Raw genomic sequence first — 21,409 nt, forward strand, 5'->3', positions numbered from 1 at the left:
GGGACAGACTTTGTCCAGGCATTGTGCCTGGGGCAGTGGAGAAAGCTCTGTGTGGATGAAGGAAAGGACTGCCCACTGAGCCGCCTTCTCTCTTCTCGCAGTCACTGCTGGGCAGGGCAGGACAAGAAGATGGGAAAGGTGGTGTCGGGGGTGGGGAGTGGGGGCATGGGGAGCTTAGCTTGGTTTAAATGTTTTCTAAGAAAATGCCATGAATCAAATAGCTCTCCTAACTGTTAATGGTGCAAAGATTCAGCACGAAGGAAAATCAGAAACTCTTTAGTCCAACATCCCACGGCAAGAGGTAAGTACTTTCTAAAGCATTATTGACATGTGAGCAGCTGGTTTGCATTTGAATACCCAGGAGCACTAGCTTACTGGGGAGCCCATTCATTCTAGTCTCAGAGGACTATGTTTGTTTTTCATGATCAGGCATAATTTGCTTCTTTGGAGCCTTCATCTGAATAAGCCCTCGGTAAAATTTAGCTCTTACTGTGGTTATTGTCACTGGATTTTTTTTTTCTTCGTGAAAAACTCCTCAAGGTTATCAAGGCTTTCATTTCTTCTGAAGACTAGTTTCTTTGATTGCTTAAACTCATGACTTGGTTCCCAGATTCCTTACTGTCCTGGCTCCGCGCTCTCTCTCTCTCTCTCTCTCTCCACGTGGTTCACCAGCAGTGACCAGGGCTTCTTGTGATCAACTCTCTTTGACATTTCCTGGCTCAATTCATTCCAAAGAAAGGCCCCTTTCATCTCTGCTCTGTGCTTATCAGAGACAAATGCCTAAAACAGAAGACTAAGGTTGTTATTGGTTGACATGGGTGAAAAATATATGTAGGTACATAAAGAAGGGCTAGGTCCCCTGGAGCATTTACATGCTGAAGGAGAGCTGAGGTAGGGAAAGTGATTTTAAACAAGTATCAGGCTTGCAGCAAACTCATATGTAGAAAGAATTTGTTAATATTAAATAGAAATTATAGAAGATAGCAAGATTTTTTTTGTATTATTTATTTACACACTGCTGTTTTTTCATCAAAAACCAAAACAAATTAATCTTCATTTTTGGAAGCAAAGCCATTTCTAGATCAAATAAGCTGAACTGTAAAAGAATAAGAGACTCATGGAAGATTAAAAAAAAATAGTGTGTTTATCATTGCAAGTATTAGATTTTTAAGTTGTTCTTGGACGGTCTGTGGGAAAAACAGAGCAGAACCAGATTCTTCTTTCTTGATGCAGGCAATACAAGAATGAAACTAACAAGAAAGTAGAAAGCCCTTCTAAGCTTAATTAAATTATCAGCAGTAAAGGAGTAGTTTCTGAATGGTATTGACAACTGCCCTTTGTTAAGCAACACAAGTAAAGGATGTCCCAACTAGTAACCTACCATTGCATGATGTATTTGCAAGTTATTTTCTTAATATGGTGATGAGTTTGTGCTAAGTGATCTCTATTCTCTTGGCCAGTTCCTCTCCGTCTCAATGATACATATTTGCCAAATGGCTAGCTAGAGCGAGGTTTGTTACAACTTGTGCAGGGCAACTGAGATCTGAATTGCTAGTTGAGTAGAAGATGCTGGCTGTGTCAAAAGCTAAACTTGGTTTGGGGTCATGGGCATGGGGAAGAGAAGGCATAAGCTGGAAAAGACTGCTCACTGCAAGTGAGTCAGCCCAGGGAAACTGATATTTATTAATAGGGTTCTTTATTGCAGTACAAAGAGTAGTTTTACCTGGTGCTCCTAGACGAGCAATCACCAGGGTCTAGAGTCATGCTCAAAATTCAGGAACATAGTCCATGGGAAGCAAGTGGGCAAACTGTTGCAGCAGACATTGTTGGTTTCCATTTATCCCCTTCCTTTTTCCTCAGAGGACCCTGATTTTGTGTGAGTATCTCCCTTTTTAAAAAACAACCCTCGGGGCGCCTGGGTGGCTCAGTTGTTAAGCGTCTGCCTTCAGCTCAGATCATGATCCCAGGGCCCTGGAATCGAGTCCCACATCGGACTCCCTGCTCCTTGGGAAGCCTGTTTCTCCCTCTCACACTCCTCCTGCTTGTGTTCCCTCTCTCGCTGTGTCTCTCTCTGTCAAATAAATAAATAAAATATTAACAAACAAACAAACAAACAAAAAACAAAAAAACCAACCTGCGCTCCCAGGGAGGCTGGCCCCAGCCCCAGGGCATGAATTGTGATTGGCTCAGGTCAGTCCTGGCAGTCTCTTCCTCTTGCAGGTGAGCTCACACACATGAAGAGATTCTGGCCAGTGAGAAGAAAAAAAAAAGAGAGAGAGAGAGAAGTCTGCACTGGGTCCTTTTGAAAAGGATTGTCCAGAGACACACACAGGGAAAGATAATTTGTCATTCTACTAGGCATCATCACCTCTGGATGTGATGGCTGGAACTGCAACGGTCATTTTACAACATGAGGGGAGCTAGCTTGAGGATAAAACCCACATGTTGAGCACGACTGAGCAGACAGATGACAACACCTGGGGTCTGAGGCTAGACCTGAAACACTGAATTAAACAACCTCAGAGCGGCCTGGTCTCCAAAATTTGTATGTTGAAGTCTTAATCACCAGTACCTTAAAATATGACTACATTGGGAGACAGGGGCTTAAAAGAGGTAATTAAGGTCAAATTAGGTCATGTGAGTGGGCCCTAATCCAATCTGACGAGTGTCTATGTGAGAAGAGGAGATTAGGACACACCGAAGAAACACCAGGGATGCAAGCGCAAGCCAAAGAGAGAGGCCTCAGAAGAAACCACACCATCAACACCTTGATCTCAGACTTCCAGCCTCCAGGACCGGGAGAAAGAAAACATCTGTTGTTTAAGCCACCCAGTCTGTGATATTTTGTTATGGCAGCCCTTGTAAACGAATACACTGCCCTTCCTTTGGCCTGCCTTTGGCCTTTGGCTGTACAATTTTTCTGTTTGTTTGAGTGGGGTTTTCAGCCCTAACAGAGTTGTTGAAAACACACGTGGAAGACCCTGCAGCAATATTTTTCCATTGCCAGGGGAAGCCAGTCTGAATATAGGAGATGTAGCTAGAACACTGAGGGCTAGAGCACTGTAGAGGATCATCCTGTATACTGTCATAAACACAGGGAGTAGCAGGTCATTAGTGATCAGGGGGAAGCTAAAGATGTCAGGGCCGTGGTGGTATTTTAATATTTTTCCAAATGCCAGGGTAGGGCTTTGGCCTCTGCTCTCCCAACCTTCTCATAACTGGACCTGATGACAGAGCCTCCTGAGGATACGGTTAGTGGTCAAAGGACAGAATGAAGCTGACTGTCCATGCAGGGGTTTAGACTGATCACTATGACCTCAGCTAACCTATCAAATTAACTAGCAACAGATGAAAAACGAATTTTGACCAGCTTCAGGGAATGAGAATTTATAAAGTCCTAGGTAGTAGTTAGAATAAGACAGCGTAAAACCTACTCCATTTTAGGGGTCTCCCCCTACTAATTTAGGTTACCCCAAGTTCTAACTTCAAAGCAGGAAGTCGGGCAACCACTGGATAAAGACAGATGGACTGCCAGCAAGTAAGTAATATGTAGCTCACACATGCTCAGGCTTAGCTCTGAGCTACGGGAAATACAGGTTTCTCTCATGACTAATGCAGAGTTGTGTTTGTTGAACAAACTTTATTTTTCTAGATAGTAGTTGTCAGGTTGACCATAACCACATTATTTCAAGCTTTCAGTGCTTTGATTCAAATAGCTCCTCTTTGTTCTTCCTGCTTCCGGAATATTCCCTTCTAACTCATTCTGCTCCCCGGTGAAGCTTCCTAGGGTCACTTTGATTATTTCTTCCCTCACCTCCAAAACTTTCACGTGGCTCTAAAACTATTGAAAACAACCTTTAGTGTAACTGCCTAGGCTGCAGTCCTATATTCCCTCTCTGAGAGTTCCTTTATCCCGGAGGTGGGCCCCGGGAGTCATGTTAATTCAATATGGCATCAATTCTCTCATTGTACTAGGAATGGACATGCAGGGCACCTGGGTGGCTCAGTCGTTTAAGCATCTGCCTTCCGCTCAGGTCATGATCCCAGGGTCCTGGGGTCGAGTCCCGCGTCGGGCTCCCCGCTCCGCGGGAAGCCTGCTTCTCCCTCTCCCCCTGCTTGTGCTCCGTCTCTTGCTGTGTCTCTCTGTGTCAAATAAATAAATAAAATCTAAAAAAAAAAAAAAAAGGAATGGACATGCAGATTCTCTCTCACAGAAAATTGGAATTGGAAGTCAAAGATGCTGGTAGCTTCTGCGGGCCAGTTGGACTGAGGAGATGTAAATGTGTGAGTTGTGGGGTGAACTGTCTTATATATTCATGGGGAACCAAAAAAAAAAATCTCTTTTGCAAGAGGGGAAAGGATGAGAAGGGTATGCAGAGAGAAGCCAAGGTGAAGAAAGGACATGAGTGGGGTGGAGTTGTAGGCTCCAAACTAGCAAGCCTGTGCCCTCGCTCCTGGGAGCTTTTCATTCCTGGTTCCAAGCCTTGGGGAAACCCGGTTGCCCACTCTGGCACTGGGCTCCTCTAGGTCCCTTTGTTTTTAGATGAACTCACTCCTTTTGGCTTACACGACTTTGAGAAGCTTTCTGTTATTTGCATCCAAAACCATTTGGGCCAAGGTAAAGGTAAAGTCCTAAACTTTTGGCTTGATATTCAACATTATCCACAATTTAGCCATCCTCTATGGTTTTCATCTCTCTATCTCTCTCTCCGCCGCCCTCCACGGTACTTCATTCACACCAGTCTCCTTTCTTTCCTCCTCTCACACCTTATACATTTTTGGCTTGTTTCACATCATTTCTTCCACCTAAAATGCTCTCCTTCTTCTTCTTGGACTACTTGGACCCTGCACCTTTTTAAAGGTCAATTCAAGTTTGCCCTTCTGTGGAAAGTCTTAAACGAGCTTCCCCGCTCACAACAATGTCTCCTTCTTTTAAACTTCCATAGTGCTGGTTGTTTCTGTTTTCATGTAACAATAGGTTATGGTAATGAAGAAAAATATGATGAAACACCTTGATGACAGAAACTCTAATATTCACATTTGGAAATAATATGGGGAAACCAAGGACTGTATCCCTGTCAGATATGTCAGAACAAGAGAGTAGTGGCAAACCTATGTCTAAGTATTACCATTAATAAAATAACATCCAGTCTGTTGGAAAACCTGAAATGTGCATATTCCTACGATCTTATTTAGCTTAATCGGCGATACCTACATTGAGTGTGATAAAACAGTTAGAGGAGAGGAGGCAGAGATGGAAAAACAAGAGGATATGAAAGAGCAGGTGGACACCGAGGTGCTGGAGAGGACGGAGATCGTAGGGCTAGGCTCTGATAGGACAGGGAGGTTGGAAAAGAGCTGAGGAGATGTGGAGGGTCTTTCTTCCTCTTCCTTGCCTTTCAGGTAGAATAAACTTTAACCCTGATTCTGTCGCCAGCTCCTCTCTCAGAAAGGGAGGGGGAAGAGCAGTTAAGAGGGGCAAGTAAATAGAAAACAGTAGGGTGATGAGGACAAGAACCACGGCCTCCCCCAGGGGAAGGCAGACTCAGAATCCCTAGCCTCCAACCCAGGGTGGCATATTACAGTCTTTATGACAAGATTTAACCTGTAGTGACAGATTAGTATTTTTTAATAATGAACATGTGAATTCTTATAGCCCTGCCTACTCAACAACATTCACTCAAAGAATATTTATTGCACTCTCTATTATCAGATGGTTTGCTAACATATGAAGTGGTCACACTCGTCTCTCATTGCATGTTAGAGAAACCCACAACCACCATCTGGTAACTCTGGCAATAAACATCAGTTAGCCATGGCCGTGTTGATGAGGCTGCCTTTTTGAGTCACCAGTGACCTTTTGTGCATGAGAGCCTTCCCCACCCCGTCTGCCTCTGGGGTTTTCCAAGGCTGCTGCTCCATGATTAGTAGCTGGACTTGGGTCCTTTTTCCTCTCTACCTGTTTCCAAGAATTGTTTAAGATAACCAACCGCATGAGCTTGCTTAGATATATCTCCTGGTTGCCGTCTAGAGACAGCACCATAGCGTTTGAAGCCCGGGACATATCACGCTTTGTGTCTGGGAGCTCTCCTCTGACATCTTTATTCTGTTATCAGAATATCTGAGGCAAGCTGAAGGGGAAAAGTTGTCACACACCGGTGTCAGTCCTGTTCACAGAAAGGTGAAAAGATCACTGCATTGCATTTCTTTCTTCCAGTCTAAACCCATATGGAGACCAACTCTGAACCAAGCACTGACCTTGAGTAACCCACAGCCTAACGGGAAAACCACCTGGAGAATTTATGAATCACATAAAGACTAACTTCTTTGTCTGTGGAACGACTTAAATACAAATAGAAAGCTACCTTCTCTATCAGCTCCCCGTTTCCCACTCCCCATATTTTCCCTCAATTTTTTACTTCATTGTATCTTAGAGGAGGCATTAACTAGTGTTATAAAGGAGGGCACATCGGCTCTGTGCGTTTGTGCGTGTGTGTGTGCACGCGCGCGTGTGCTTATGAATGTAAGAGAGAAGTGTTCTGATTTAATGGTTCATTTTAAAAAAGTAAAACCTCTCTCTTACCACAAGCTATGCTCCTAGACTCTGCTCCATTTATCCCTTCAGATTCCAGAACATATAAGGCCCATTTCTTAGCCTTTCTTCTCTCACCGGCGATGTTCGCATGTGCTGTTGTTTGGGAGGCATCTTTCATTCAGGCTCTATCTCTACGTGTGGGATGAACAAAGAGCATCTCCAAGGGTCGCACATGTTATGCGCCATCAGGGTGTGTTGGAAGCAGTCCTGCCTTGCCTAATGCTCTGCAGAGCCATTTTTTTCCTTAAATGGACACATTTATGTTCTGTTTTTACTCCACCCTCCATCGAGGTCACAGCACCCCCAGTGGGTGCAAACTGTTACCTCGAGGAAATAAGAGTTCTGGGTGTGTCTTTGAATTTTCAGCTTTGTAGAATTGGGATGCTGAAGAAGCTGAGCATCATCCCTCAAGTTGTACCAGATTTGGGTATGGTGTTCCTGGACTTTAAGCTTCTTTAACTGGAGGATTTTAGCTGCCAGTTCATCTAATCGAGTTTCTGTGATTCACCGTCCAAATCCAAGTCACAGTTCCATGATGAAATAAGAGACCATTTTTTCCCCCAAGACTCAGATACCACAGATATGACTGAAAGGTTCATGGCGAGGGCAGTTCCATCCTGTCATGTGTCGACCGACTCAGCCTGGAGCTACAGAGCAGGGAATTCGGGGTTCCAAGAGGTATTGGCACAGCACCTAGCCCATGCTAGCTCTCTGGCAGGTATTTGTTAATTGACTAATACAGTCTCAACACCAGATGTCATCTTTTAAGAGTCTCACTTCCCTTCCCGTAGATGTTGGTGAATCCATGTTTCATACAAAAAAAAAATTGTCAATTACAGAGTGCCATCAATTATTTGAAAAATAAAGCGAACCCTCCCTCATGGGCTGGCTACATAATTTGTGGAGCCCAGTATAAAATGAAGATGCAGGAATCCTTGTGCAAAAATTATTAAGAATTTCAAGATGGGGAGTGCCTGCGTGGCCCAGGTGGTTAAACGTCTACCTTCAGTTCAGGTCATGATCCCAGGTCCTGGGATCGAGTCCTGCACAGGGCTCCCTGCTCAGTGGGGAGCCTGTTTCTCCCTCTTCCTCTGCCCACCCTCAGTCATGCTCTCTCACTCTCTGTCAAATAAATAAATAAATAAAATCTTTTTAAAAAAAGAATTTCAAGATGAGAAGTACAAAGCATTAAACCAAATGTGGGGCCCCTTCCCTGTATAGATGGGACCCCGTGAAGCAGGTACTAGATCTTCATCTGCTTACCATGCACGAGTGCCTATAGTTTCCAGACCCTGGGTCTCTCTTTGTCATATACCTCTGCTCGCAGCAACCATGAACTTCTGGGAGGTTTCTTAACTTGCTTAAGATCATATGCAAAAGGCTGTGTACAATGCCAGTTTTTTCCCACTAGACAGAATGTAGGGTCACTTCTGAACAATATCGTCACATATACAGTCTTGTACGATTTCCCCTTGTCGAATTATCTGGATAATAATCATTCACCCGGACTGAGAACTTACAACGTGTCAGGCAATGTTCTAGTTGTTTTACATGTATTTACACATGTAATGCCCAGCAGTGCATTCATGCAGCTTTGGTTGGGATTTGGCAGAAAGTGGAAAGCACAACTCCAAAGATGAACTGAAGAGATTTTAATGAAGGGACTGCTGTCAGAGGTGTAGATAGGATTAGGGAGATCTTCGAGGAATACGGGTACATGTGGAACCAGCAGGAACAGGAAACTGTTAATGTCCCAGGCTGGAAGGAGCAAGGAAAAAGGACAGAGTTACATCTTTAGCTATGGCAGACAGGCTACTTATTAAGTGCTATGGCCATGGTCAAGGCAGACAGCCTCTGTCCAAATCCCAGTAAGGAAGGATGGCATGGAGGACAGATATTGCAACCCCCTTTCTTGGTGTCCTCACATCTCCTGCCCGGGGCCTCCCTGTGGCCTAACCCAAGGGAGCCGAGGGGCTCAAGTCTCTAGAGGTCAGCCTCCCAAGACATAGAGCAGATACAGATAAAATTATCCCCATTTTACAGAGGATGAAAGGAGACAGAGAGGCTGAGGAACTTGCTCCAAATCACACAGGTACTAAGTAGCAAAGCCAGGATTCAAATACAGTAAGTCTCAGTGCAGAACTGAAGCACTCAACACTATTGTTCTAGAACAGGTCCACAAATGGCACGGAAGTCCCAGCACGTGGCAATAAGTGATCTGCTACCAGACTTGTGAATTTGTAACATCATAATCAGGGGAAACCAGCCTGAACAAATAAAACGGAATTTTAATTACTATAAATGTGTGCGATTGGATTACCTTCAAGGTGAAGAATAATCAGGATGAGGGCGGCAAAGCATCGCCAGGGAAATGGTTTTGGGGGATTTAGTCTTAAGAAAGGAAAATAGTGGTTTGCTGTGAATGGCATTAATTTCAAAGCAAATAAGCAATTCTGAAACAGAGTCAAAAGCACTTGAAAAATTCGATTTCTTAAATAGGGCGCATATTCTTCCCCAAAGGATATTCTTTGTAGCTTGTTGAGATCATGCATTAACTCAACGAGGACGGGTCAAGAGCCTCCTGTGTGTCCGGTATTGTTCTAGATGCTGGGATACAGCTGTGGACACAACAGATAAAATCTCTACTCTCAAGGCACTTCAACTCTAGTGGCAGGAGACAGATAATAAACAACGGATAAATACGTGATACCGCTACGAAGGACAAAGTAAGGACAGAGAGTGACGGGAGAGGGAGGCAGACACTAATATCAAATTATCGCGCATACCCTCTCGACAAGTAGGCATTTGAGCAGAGAACTGAAGGTAACCTCTGTGTCCTTAGTGGTGCAGTTGTGTACCGCCGACCAGTTGCACTGAAGAGAATGTTAGATCTGTAAGGAACCACAGGGATGCTCACATTCTGTAAAGAAATCGATGCCCAGGGGTGAAGTCCTTTATTCAGATATTCATATTATATTATGATATACATATTCATATAATGTGAATATTCAATATTCATATTATAAATAATTATGAATGAAGCTTGTGCTAAAGATCACATATTGGGATTCTCATTTTCTCACGTAACAAATATTACTGGGCCCCCTTATGTGCCGGGCACCCAGTCTCACGCTTTTTGCACTGGATCCTCTTGTTTGCTGATTTAGAATCAATTTCGAATTCATGAGTTTTTATGGTAACTGAAGGCTTAGCTCCCTCGAGGTATGGGTTCCCTTTGTGTGATGTGTCCAGATGCCCTGAAAGAGAAATAGAAGTCCCAGTAGCTGTGGCTGGCAGAATGTGACTTATAAACTGCACTTTCCCCCTTCTTTCAACTGATTTATTTTCTTTTTTGTAATTTTAAAATTAGACTCTGGGGCTCAAGTGAGCTGGTTAAAAATCATACTCTCTCCTTCAGATTTTTTAACTATGTTTCTAAAAAAGTGCTTCACAGCGGAGTTGTCCTAGTGTGGGAGTTGGGACAAAGAGAGGAGAATTCTGGCAGGAAGAGAGCCAGGACGTTCAAGCTCAAATCAGAGAGTGAGGTTGGAGCCCCGAGGGAGAAGCAGTGTGGGGATGTGACACAAGCTATCCCCGGGGCGATACACCAAGTGCAAGGTACAAACGTAAGAAGGGGGTCAGTGGCCAGAGTGAGGGGATGGAGATGCGGACAGAGCCTGGGGGAGGTAGCTACAGGGGATAAGGGAGAGAAGAGTTTCAGCCAGGCCAGGTGGCATGGACCAGAGCAAAAGCTAGCATCTCATGCCCAGAGGTGATTCTTATAGACGCATATCTCCAAAAGCTACATGCAAGGCCCAGGTTCTACCTCTTGCAGGGTTGGCAATTACATTTAATATAAACTCATTTTAAATAGCATCTTAAACTTTAAAAAGCTTTCACACAAACACACTCTCTTATTTAATCAGTAAGATAATGAATGGAGGTGTTATTTTGTCTATATTTTATGGATGGGAAAACTAAGGTCCAGACAGGTTGAGAAATGGACCCAATGTGTGATAATGAGTTCATGACAGCGTAGGGACCAGAACTCAGGTCTTCCAGCCTCCATCTCTTATATAGTTTTGACTCAGACTACACGGCTGTGTGATGGGAAGATGGAAAGGAGCTAACATCACTGACAAGTCTAGGAAATTTAGACCAAAGATGTGGGACTTGTCCTACAGTGGGAATTCATCTTTCTTTCTTTCTCTTTTTCTTTCTTTCTTTCTTTCTTTCTTTCTTTCTTTCTTTCTTTCTTTCTTTCTTTCTTTCTTTCTTTCTTTCTTTCTTTCTTTCTTTTTAAATTTATTTGACAGAGAGAGACACAGCGAGAGAAGGAACACAAGCAAGGGGAGTGCGAGAGGGAGAAGCAGGCTCCCCATGGAGCAGGAGCCCGATGCGGGGCTTGATCCCAGGACCCTGGGATCATGACCTGAGCCGAAGGCAGACGCTTAATGACTGAGCCTAAGAAACATGAATTCCCGGGGTGCCTGGGGGGCTCAGTCATTCAAGCGTCTGCCTTCGGCTCAGGTCATGATCCCAGGGTTCTGGGATCTAGCCCCGTGTCGGGCTCCCTGCTCAGCAGGGAGCCTGCTTCTCCCTTCCCTACTGCTCCCCCTTCTTGTGCTCTCTTTCTGTCAAATAAATAAATAAAATATTTTAAAAAAAAGAAACAGTAATTTGCCTATATAATCCCCCCCCCTCCTTCTTCTCTGGGAGCCAGTCACTTTAGTTGCAAAGGAAGAAAACGTTGTGGCTTTGGTCCTTAACTTGAAGCATTCAACCTAGTTGAACTTGAAAACAGCCAAGGATCATCTTTCCCTGGGCTGGGCTCTATCATGTGAAGCCCCACATTAGTTTTTATGGTCTGAATGTAGATCCCAAAGGAGAGGACTCACCACTTACTGTTCACTTTGGCCAGAGCTATTCTACACACTTTAGAACCTCCCATTTAGGCTTCAATGTGACCTTACATAGGAGATACTATTTTTATCCTCAGATAAGGGAACTGAGGCCCTGGGATGATAAGTAATTTGACCAAAATCAGACAGGTCATTGCTGCCCCACCCTTAGGTTCCCAGCACTCATGGCTCCCATTTACAACAGCAGCTTCCTACTGGCAGCCCTTGGGACTCTCCACCTGATGCCTTTCTCTGACCACGGGAGCAGGTGTGGCCCAGGCACCAGGGCACGTTGGAAGTTCCAGGGAATGAATGGCCCTGGGACAGATTTCAACCAATAAAACTTGTGGATAAAGACCCCAGCAAACTTTCCCCTTGAGTGGGACATTCTGTAGCATGCTCCCTTTATATGGTCTCCAAGGTCCCCCTGGGTTGGAGCTGCATCTGCCCATAATGTTAAAATGCTCACTTCACAGGTGTTTGCTGCCTCCCACCCATCTACCACTCTCTAACTGATGCTTTCTGATGTCATCTACAGAAAATATTTCTACTCAAAGTTTTGTCATGGGATCTATTTCTGGAGACTCAAACCAAGACAGTTGGTTGAACTGGAAATGGTCTTAGAAAACAGACCCACAAATGGATCTGGAACCTGAGAGTTCACTGGGCAGAAGGTAACGAGAACCCTTTGTTGGCAGGAAGTGAGATGGTGAAAACCCTTGGTGCTGGAGGATATAGACTCTCACCTGTGAAGGACTGAGATGGGGTACTGGTGGAAAGGGATGCCCTGGCTTACGGGAGAGTTCTAGCACTTGAGAGAGTTGGGGGGCAACAGTAACTACAAAGATTGGGGAGTTGGCTGTCTGTCGTTGACTGTGGTGGTAACTCTGAAGAAAGAAGATAACAGGTTCATGTCAGTGAAGAATGAGAAGGTCAAGGGTCCTCCATGCCGGCATGTAGAGAGACTCCCATCTGCTGCAGCTGGAGGGCAGGCTGCTGAAAACTAGACCCCTGGTTTGGTTGTATGAGTGACAGGGATGGAAGCAACAGCACGGGTTCCCTCTCCTCAAGGTGCTCCAGCTCCTGCTGCACCTCAGTGCCTGACCTAACGATGGAGGCTGGGGCTGAGCTCTCAGTTTTGTACCGTCCCTCGAGGAGTCAACTTAGTGCTGGTGGAAAGTTGATTATACTGGCCCGTCTCCCTCAGAAGAAGACAGAGACTTAGGCTTACTGGGGACAGATTTACCTTCCTTGTCTACAGAGCCTCTGACAGTACCTTGATCCAAGGACTCACAGAATATCTAGTTTACCAACATAGGAATCCACTTAATATCACCGCAGACCAAAGAAGCCACTTTACAGTGAAGTCCAGGTGATGGTTACGCAGCCACCAGATCTACTGATTCTACCACCCAGCGCATAATTTGGAGGCTGCTGGTTTAGTAGGATTTTGGAATGGCCTCAGAAACGCTTAGCTGAGATGCTAGCTGGGAATCACATGCCATGGACTTGGGACACTGGTCTTTCAGATGCTCTCCAGCGCTTGGCCCCGGGAGGCAGGATACTCGGATCCAGGGAATAAAAGCAGTAAGTGGCCCTCTCACCGTCATTCCTAGTGACCTACTTCGGGAGATGGTGCTTCCTGATTTTGCAACTTTCGTTTCTACTAAAGATGCCGGTTCCTGAAGTGAGTGGGAGGTGGGAGGAATGTCCGAACAGAGGAACATAATCAGGGTTTCACTAAATCCAAAGTTACGTCTGTCACCTGGTCATTTTAAACTTCTTGGCTCAGTGGTCCAGCAAGCCAAACAATTTTTAAAGTTTTTATACTGGCAGGGATAATGGACCCTGATGATCCCAAGGGAGCAGGCTTCCTTCTGCACAGTAGGAACAGGAAGAAATATGTCTGGGACTCAGAGGGCATTCTGGGTCCTCCCCTTGATGCTTCTGTGCTATGATTCGGCCATTGCAGCGACCACAGCCTGATGAGGACATGCAAACCTGTGGGTTAGACCCCTCAGGGGTGAAGGTCTAGCTTATCCCACTGGGCACACAACGTACACCAGCAGAAGGACTGGCTGAGGGTCAGAACCCAGGGCAGGGAGTAGAGGAGCCAGATAATGATAGCAGAGTTCGAGCCTTAAGTCTTCACTGCAATAGAAGGGACTGTAGCTTGTCTTACTCATATGCTTGTTGGAAATTTTTTTTTCCTGAAAACTGTAACCAGCCACCTTGAAAACTCAGCGACAAGACAGATGCATGAATGGATCTGAGTGTTGACAGGGGAGGACAATAGCAGATGCTGCTGGTCCTGCACTCATCCTCTCAGTGCCCACTGGTCCTGGGCAGGCAAGCACAGCCCACTTTTGCCCAAGGGCTTCTCTGCCTAGAAATTCCAGGGAGTTCACAGGCTAGAGGGCAGCCCTCAACTAATGAAAGATGGGAGTCGGTAGATAAATACCCAGCTTCCCTTGCCCCTTAGATGGGATGCCTTGAAGCATGTTGTCTCAGAAGAGAACCCCAAACACCCCTAGGGAGCCTGCTTCCTAAGCACATTGCATGGTCTGTCTTCCCTTTCCTGCATCACCTCCCAACTCCCTCACTGATACTTCCTTTTTTTTTTTTAAGATTTTATTTATTTATTTGAATTAGAGAAAGAACATAAGAGTGGGGGTTGAAGCAGATTCTCTGCTGAGCAGGAAGCCCAACATGGGGCTCAGTCCCAGGACCCTGAGATCATGACCCGAGCTGAAGGCAGACGCTTAAGCGACCGAGCCACTCAGGCCACCCCTCACTGATGCTTCCTGATGTTAGCTCTCAAATAAGCCACTTATACCCAAATCCTTATTTCAGGTCAGCTTCCAGACAAACTCAAGCTCAGAGTGGCTGAGTCAGAATATGAGGCCTGGTAGTTTGGCCTCAAGAGTCTTTGCCTTTAACAACTACATGTGAATTAAAGAATTATCCCATAAATATAAAGATGCCAAAGAGGAGGAAAAGAATCCCGATATCTTTAAAAGCAGTCCCCAAATCAAATAATTCTACCTTCATAAAATCTTATGGTCAAGTGCGATTTTTTTACGGAATAGTACTTCATTTGGTATACATCTCTGTGGGAGAGTTGGTGGACACTCATCTGGATGTCTCTTTTCTCCTCTTTCTTTTCTTTTCTAGTGAGATGTGAATCCATCCATTTAACATTTTATTTTTTTTTCACATTTGAAAAAATGTGATTGCAGGACACTCAAAGTAGAACTCCCTACCCCTCCAAAAAAAAAAAAAAAGGGTAGATGTGTAAAGCAAAATTGTTTTTCTTCTTTAATTTTTTCTACCAACCAAGTGAAATGCTGCCTCCGACACAGAGCAGAAGTCTTGACTTCCTCCACACCCGAAGTGTCATTAGGATCTCTGTGAATTATCTTCAGCCTCAGAGAGAGGAGAAGAGAGGATGAAGAAGCAGGAAAGGCTCCCTTGTCCTATCTCCTCAAAATAGGCCCAGGGAGGCTGTGGCATTCCTCTTCTCTGTCCTCCCTCTGTCCTCTGTCCGCCTCTTTCGAAGTCTTGCAGTCCAGTTTGGAGTCTGAACTGGGCTAAACAAGAACCACTCTGAATAAGAGGAGGCGGTTTGGCCTGGGGACTGTGGTGGGAATGTGGGCTGGTGTGTCTGTCGGCTCTGACACGGTTGGCACTTTTTGTTGGTATCAAAGGCCACTTCTTCAGAGGCAGCCACTCACAGGTGGCTGGAGGCAGTGGGGTCCATCATGCTGCTAGTGGTGTGCATTTCAAGCGCCAGCATAGATAGCCTCCCCAGCTGACCAGATCCCAGGTGACCTAGGCTGAGCTCTTCAGCAGACCATGTGGTTTCTGGATTCCCTGGCATTTGGGCATGACTCGGATGCTGTGCAGGGTCACTTTCCATATCCAGATCCTTCCCAATGAACAGATGAAGGACTGGGTATCCTTCCAGGTGACCAAGGCTGAAGGCACTGACTTAGCTCTTCACAAGAGTCATGGGAGAATTTCAAGCAATTAGGGACTTCTTATTGTACATTAACATTTTAAATTAAAGAGTTTTGGTCAGCAAAGAGGAACAAGAAAAAAACACTGAATTGACAATGGCTTGGGAAGAGGTCTGCACTTTTCTTAGAGTGGGAGGCAGCTGTTCGTGAGTCACTACATCCAGAATCTGAGCTCTGTGGCCTGGAGCACTGAGACCGGGCCAGCCTGATGGGGGGGGTGGCCTGGCGGGGTGTGAAAGTACAAAGCTGCGCTCATGAGTCCGTCACTGGATCACCTCTTGGTTATCTCATAGACTGAGTTGGCAGGAAAATGTATGGCCCAACTTGGAGACTGGGGGCTTGGTTTGAGGCCCAGCCACACCACTACTTGGTATGACTTATCTTCTCTGGGACTCAGTGCCATCATCTGTAAAAGGGGGACAATAATTCTCTCAGTCAGGCTCCCAGCAAGAAACAGATGCATTCTCAACTTGAGAAGTTTAATAAAGAGACTTCTTGCCAAAGTGGGCAGGACTAGGGGAAACCAACAAGGGACAGTGAAGCACCCCAGAGCTGGCAACAGCGGGGAGCCAATGCTGCCCCTAGGCCATGGGGTGTCACCAGAATAGAGAGTAAGTACAGATTTGCCCGCAGGGAATTTTTGGTGGAGGAACACTGCTGCTGTCATTGTATGGACCTGATGTTGTCATGCCTTTCCTGGATGTGGGTGCCTCCTGCTGGAGTCCCCAGTGGCTGAACCCACCTGGGATCCAGAGTGCAAGGGAGCCAGACTGAAGCTATCCCTAACAGCTAGCTTCTGGCGTACAAAGCAGAGTACAGAAAGGCAGAGAATGGCAGATGGGCAGACAGAGACTATCCAGCTCAATCCTGATAGGATTGTTGTGAGGATTAAAGACGTTACGGTATAGAAATTCTTAGAGCAATGCAGGCACATAGTAAGCACTGTGGAAGAGTCCATTGCTCTTATTATATCCCTAATACTTCTCTGTGCCCCTTAGCATCCAGCTTGTTGCAGAATCGATGGAGCCATTCCTTATGTGTCTAGCACCGGCCTAGCTCCTGCTTCCTGGAGAATCTCTCTGCCAAGGCCAGGTGTCTGCTCCTCATCTCTGGGGCATTGCTCTTATATGACAATGTACCTCTGCACATGGGCCCTGCATTATCTCTGAGGCAAGGAGCACTGGGCATGAGCCTCTGGTATGTTGGTCCCATCTGGACAGTCTTTCCTTCTCACCTTATAAAGTAAATCTCTTCCAGACAAGTAAGCACAAGTCTACCCAGTTGAGGCTGATCAGGTGGTAAGGCTACACTTACTTCCTCTCTCCTTATCAGTTAGCAACTGAGGGTCAAAAGTCTCCCACTGTGAGTCCTACTCACTTGCCGAATTGAATCTTGCCACCTACCTGCTCCAGAGCTCAATAGTAATTTACATTGCTACCATCTATTGGATATCTTAATTATGGGCCAAACAGTATGTAAGAAGCCTTACATATTTAATGACATTTAGTACTTAACAGTAACTCTGTCAAGTATTAGTGTCCCCATTTTGCTGGTAAGGAAACAGAGACTCAGAGGTCTCACTTACACAGTGAGGAGGTGGCAGCATCCAGATTAGTCTCACTCCAAAGGCCTTTCCACCACACAATGATGTCAGTGGATCCACTTGAATCATGCATTTTCTTCTAAGCTTTTTCTAGCCACAAAATACATGTAAGCAGAGGAAATGGACTTTCTGTCCTTGAAAAACTTATTATATTAGTGGAAGAAGAGACTCACACAAATGGAGCAGTTTGAAAATGTTCCATAGGTGTGTCCAACCAGGTGCGAAATGGAGGATCACAAACTCTACATGTTGGGGGAGCTCCGAGAAAGGGAAGAATATGAGGAAGAAGTAATGGAGAAGTGGGGCTTTGATGGGGAGGTGCGCTCTGCAGAGAGAGATGAGGAGTGTCCACGGAGAGGAGGTCAAGGGAAAAAGAGAAGGTAGGCAGAGAGGCGGCCAGCCAGTGGAAGAGAAAACTGATCTAACCAGAGGAGAGAGGTCTAGGAAGTAGTTGATAATAGGGATAGTGGATAATGAGGTGGTTGAGGAAGAAAGAGGAAGTCTTGAGAGCTATGAAGAGGAATTGAGACTCAATGTGGAAGCAAAGGACCTCATGGTAGTTGTGGAGGGTACTGGCAAATGAAAGAAGAGTGTTGGGAAGGTGGAGACTTCAGGAGTAAAGGAAGGGACTGAAGGGAAGAGAGCTCTTAAAACATGCTTGAGCAAAACACCAAGGACTGAGACAAAGAGGGAGAGAGTTGGAACCACCCTTCCAAAGAAGGACTAGCCAGACTTGGTGAGTAAATAGAGTGCATTAGGACGACTTCGTTGGTTTCCATCATGGTCAATAAAGGAGATGGGGCACAGATGGGGACAGTCATCTGTACATCCTGTGCATTTAAACAACCTGGTTCCCTACAGAGGTTTCCTAAAAGGAATAAACACTGCCCCTCTGATCAGAGAAGCAAAATTTACCTTTTGTTTTGCTGGGGAAGGGGGGTATTACGTTTTATGAAAAGCTCCTAGATCTCCCCTTCTGATAGTTTAGAAAAGGCTTTGAGTAAATGTCTCTCAACTTAAAGGTTCCCTCTCTATGTCCTGAGCTGTGTGTGCCTTTGGGTTGGGGGTTCAGGAGCCTGGGAATGGGTAGAAGGAAGCCCCCCCCTTTCCATGGGGGAGTTGTGTCAATGTGTTCTTGCTGGTCCAAAGGAGAAATCTAAACAAGCCTAGTTTGTTGTCTTGTTAAATCTTGAGGAATTCACAATTCATCCTTATTAATCACCAGTCAAAAACTATTTACTCATTGAGCAAATGTCTTGATCCCCTTTGACCCTGGAAAGGATTTGTACTCATAGCCTCCCTTGGCCTAGGTTCATTAAAATACACACTTTTGTTTTTGTTAAGATGTCTAAAGAATCATTTCCAGTAAGCTGTTGCCACCAGTAAATTGTGAACGCCATGATCTTCCCATGAAGATCTTATATTTCCTTGACGTCTAGTCCTTTTGTTAATGTAGGTGTCTCTTTGCAAAATAAATAATTAAGTAAATTAATAAAATAAAATAATAGACTTCACTTCTCTGAACAGGGAGGCAGTTTTCATTTCCTTTGGGGGAAGCCTCAATTCAAGTTGTTAAATGCACATGATATATAAATAACTCTTCTCCCTACCTATCCCCCTCTTCCTTATTTATTGAGCACCAGATGAGAGCTGGCTTTATTTGTTCTTACAAACCTTTTAAATATTTCTCTCTATTTTATACAAATTAAGGGAAACTGTTAATCTGCCTTGAAAGCAAACAACATACTTTAGTTTGAAGTATGCCTCATGTTGTGTGACATTTCTTCCAAAGAATTTTGGTGTGTGTGTGTGTGTGTGTGTGTGTGTGTGTGTGTGTGTGTGTGTGTTGGTGGCGAGTGGGGGTGAGGTAGCAGGATTGGGCAGAGGAAGCGGAGGGCAACATAAAGTTGTCTCAGAACCTGATGTGGTGAGTACGGGACATCAGTCCTTGAAGAGATAACAAGTGCTCACTTTAAAATGATTGCTTCCATGTAGTCTCTATCAAGCTTTTAAAGAGGCTTTACAAGACCAGACATAAAGAGGCATTTCCTGATTAGCTGTCAGGAATACTATGTGTCTACAGACATGAATCACATCCCCTGTTTGTACATTCCATTTCACAACAGGAACATGAGAAGCACCCACCCAGTCTTTACCAGCTCCAGGGAGAAGGGGGAGCTAACTAGCCTCCCTCTTGTGGGATGTTGACCTGAACGCCATGCTCATCTGGGCTGAGACAGAGCCTGGCACCAAGACCAGAAGAGATTGGAATCTAGTTGGTTCGATGGCATGGATAGCCCCGTCAAAACCTCAGCTCCACTGTGAAGGGAGGGCCATGGATTTTACCCATGTACTAGGACTTTTGAAAGCACCTGAGTCACTGGACTCAAGGAACATGAGCAGTGCTCTAACTCTTCTGTCAAAATTAGCCATCTGTACTCCTCTTTGCTCCTTTTCCAACCAGATGCTGCCATTTTCCTTTCTTACTTTTTTTTAACTGAAGTATAGTTGACACACTATGTTACATGAGTTTCAGGTGCACAGCATAGTGATTGACAAGTCTATATGTTATGCTGCACTCACCACGAGAACAGCTACCACCTATCACCCCACAAGGCTATTACAATACCATTGACTATATTCCTATGTTGTGCCTTTCACCCCTGTGACTTACTATTGGCCTTTCTTATTTTGCATGCATGATGGATGGTGGAGCAGCTTCCTATTTCAGCAGGAAGGGAATAAAGAGCTCCTAACTAGACTGCAAACTTATCTCAGTCTCATGCTCACTTTATGGCTCCTTCATTTGTATGGCATTGCACTGTTTTCCATGCAAGTTCTGGATCCACTGCTTCCTATCAAGGAGCAGCTATTGTGTATGACTTCACCCCTGGCTTACTGGTTTGGATTTCTGATCCACCATTTTGGCAGAATCTCTGGGACAGTGTGCTTCCTACTACTACTTGCCTACCTGTCTCTCTTTCCAAGGATCCTGGGGCTAGCAGCAGCAGAGTTGTACCCATCCCTAAGGCCAAAGGGACGGGGGAAGGAGAGGTTACTGGAAACTGGAGGGGAAGGGAGTATTGTAGAGCAGGCCACCTGGAGAAGAGTAATGTTTTGCTCAAGCATGTTTTAATAGCTCTCTTCCCTCCAGTCCCTTCCTTTACTCCAGTAATTTAATTTAATTTGCCACCAACACACACACACACACACACACACACACACACACACACACACACACACCAAAATTCTTTGGAAGAAATGTCACACAACATGAGGCATACTTCAAACTAAAGAAGAGAAGAGAACTTCTCCTCTTCTCTTCCGTTCTCATCAGCTGGTGTCCCATTGGCCAAACCCAAGAGAAAGTCCAAGGTCAGAGGAATCCTGTCACTGTAGTAACATTTACAATTTCCATTTTGGAAACAAGAAACTCAAACAGTTTAGGTGACTTTTCCAATTTGTAAAGCTGGAAGTTGAATCTAGACACATGTGACTCTAAATCCATATTTGTTAACCACTATACTAGACTCTTTATCTATAGGATAAGTTCTTGTTTTAATCTTCAAATCTGATATTTTAACTCCTTGCCCACCTGCCTCATTACAGAGTCCAATTTGCATAGAACCTCAGAACCTTTTACAACTTGTGACTATGTCTTGTTCTCTGGATCCTGCCCCCCACCCCCAACATTACCTTGATTCTCCTTGTCTTATTAACTAAATATCTGTTCATGAACACCACTTGTATTACTATCATTTCCTATGGGAACTAGACAGTTCTTCTTTCTGGAATCAAGAGTGTGATATACCCAAGTATCCAACCAAATCCCATAACATGAATGTGTTGTCCTGCCAGAAGCTAGGTGTATGCTGGCTAAAACCAACAGATAGAATGATTAACCTTAAGAAAGAATTCCAAAGATGAATAACTATATATTTGGAGGTGTTTGTTGTTACTTTATTATAACGGTGAAGCATTAGAAGCAGCACGAGTGTCCAACAACAGGGGATTGCTAGTATGGGTGGCACTCATTAAATACTGGTGGGGAGAGCTTTAAGGTCCCCTTGTCCATTTCTGGGTTCTGATGGAGATTTAAGGCATCTTTCTTTTTTTTTTCTTTCTTTCTTTCTTTCTCTTTCTTTCTTTCTCTTTCTTTCTTTCTTTCTTTCTTTCTTTCTTTCCTTTCTTTCTTTCTTTCCTTTCTTTCTCTTTCTTTCTTTCTTTCTTTCTTTCTCTCTCTCTCTCTCTCTCTTTCTTTCTCTCTCTCTCTCTCTCTCTCTCTCTCTTT

At 44.8% G+C, this 21,409-nt stretch overlaps 1 pseudogene; it reads left to right on the forward strand.

Annotated features, from left to right (window-relative positions):
- The first annotated feature begins 236 nt into the window (after nt 1-236).
- LOC148164414 (NADH dehydrogenase [ubiquinone] 1 beta subcomplex subunit 2, mitochondrial pseudogene) lies at nt 237-15,477 on the forward strand (annotated as a pseudogene).
- Nucleotides 15,478-21,409: the final 5,932 nt, after the last annotated feature.

Source organism: Eumetopias jubatus, unplaced genomic scaffold, assembly GCF_037043125.1.
Source record: "Eumetopias jubatus isolate StellerSeaLion01/CBP00866 unplaced genomic scaffold, mEumJub1_p1.0 scaffold_5, whole genome shotgun sequence".
Taxonomy (NCBI): domain Eukaryota; kingdom Metazoa; phylum Chordata; class Mammalia; order Carnivora; family Otariidae; genus Eumetopias; species Eumetopias jubatus.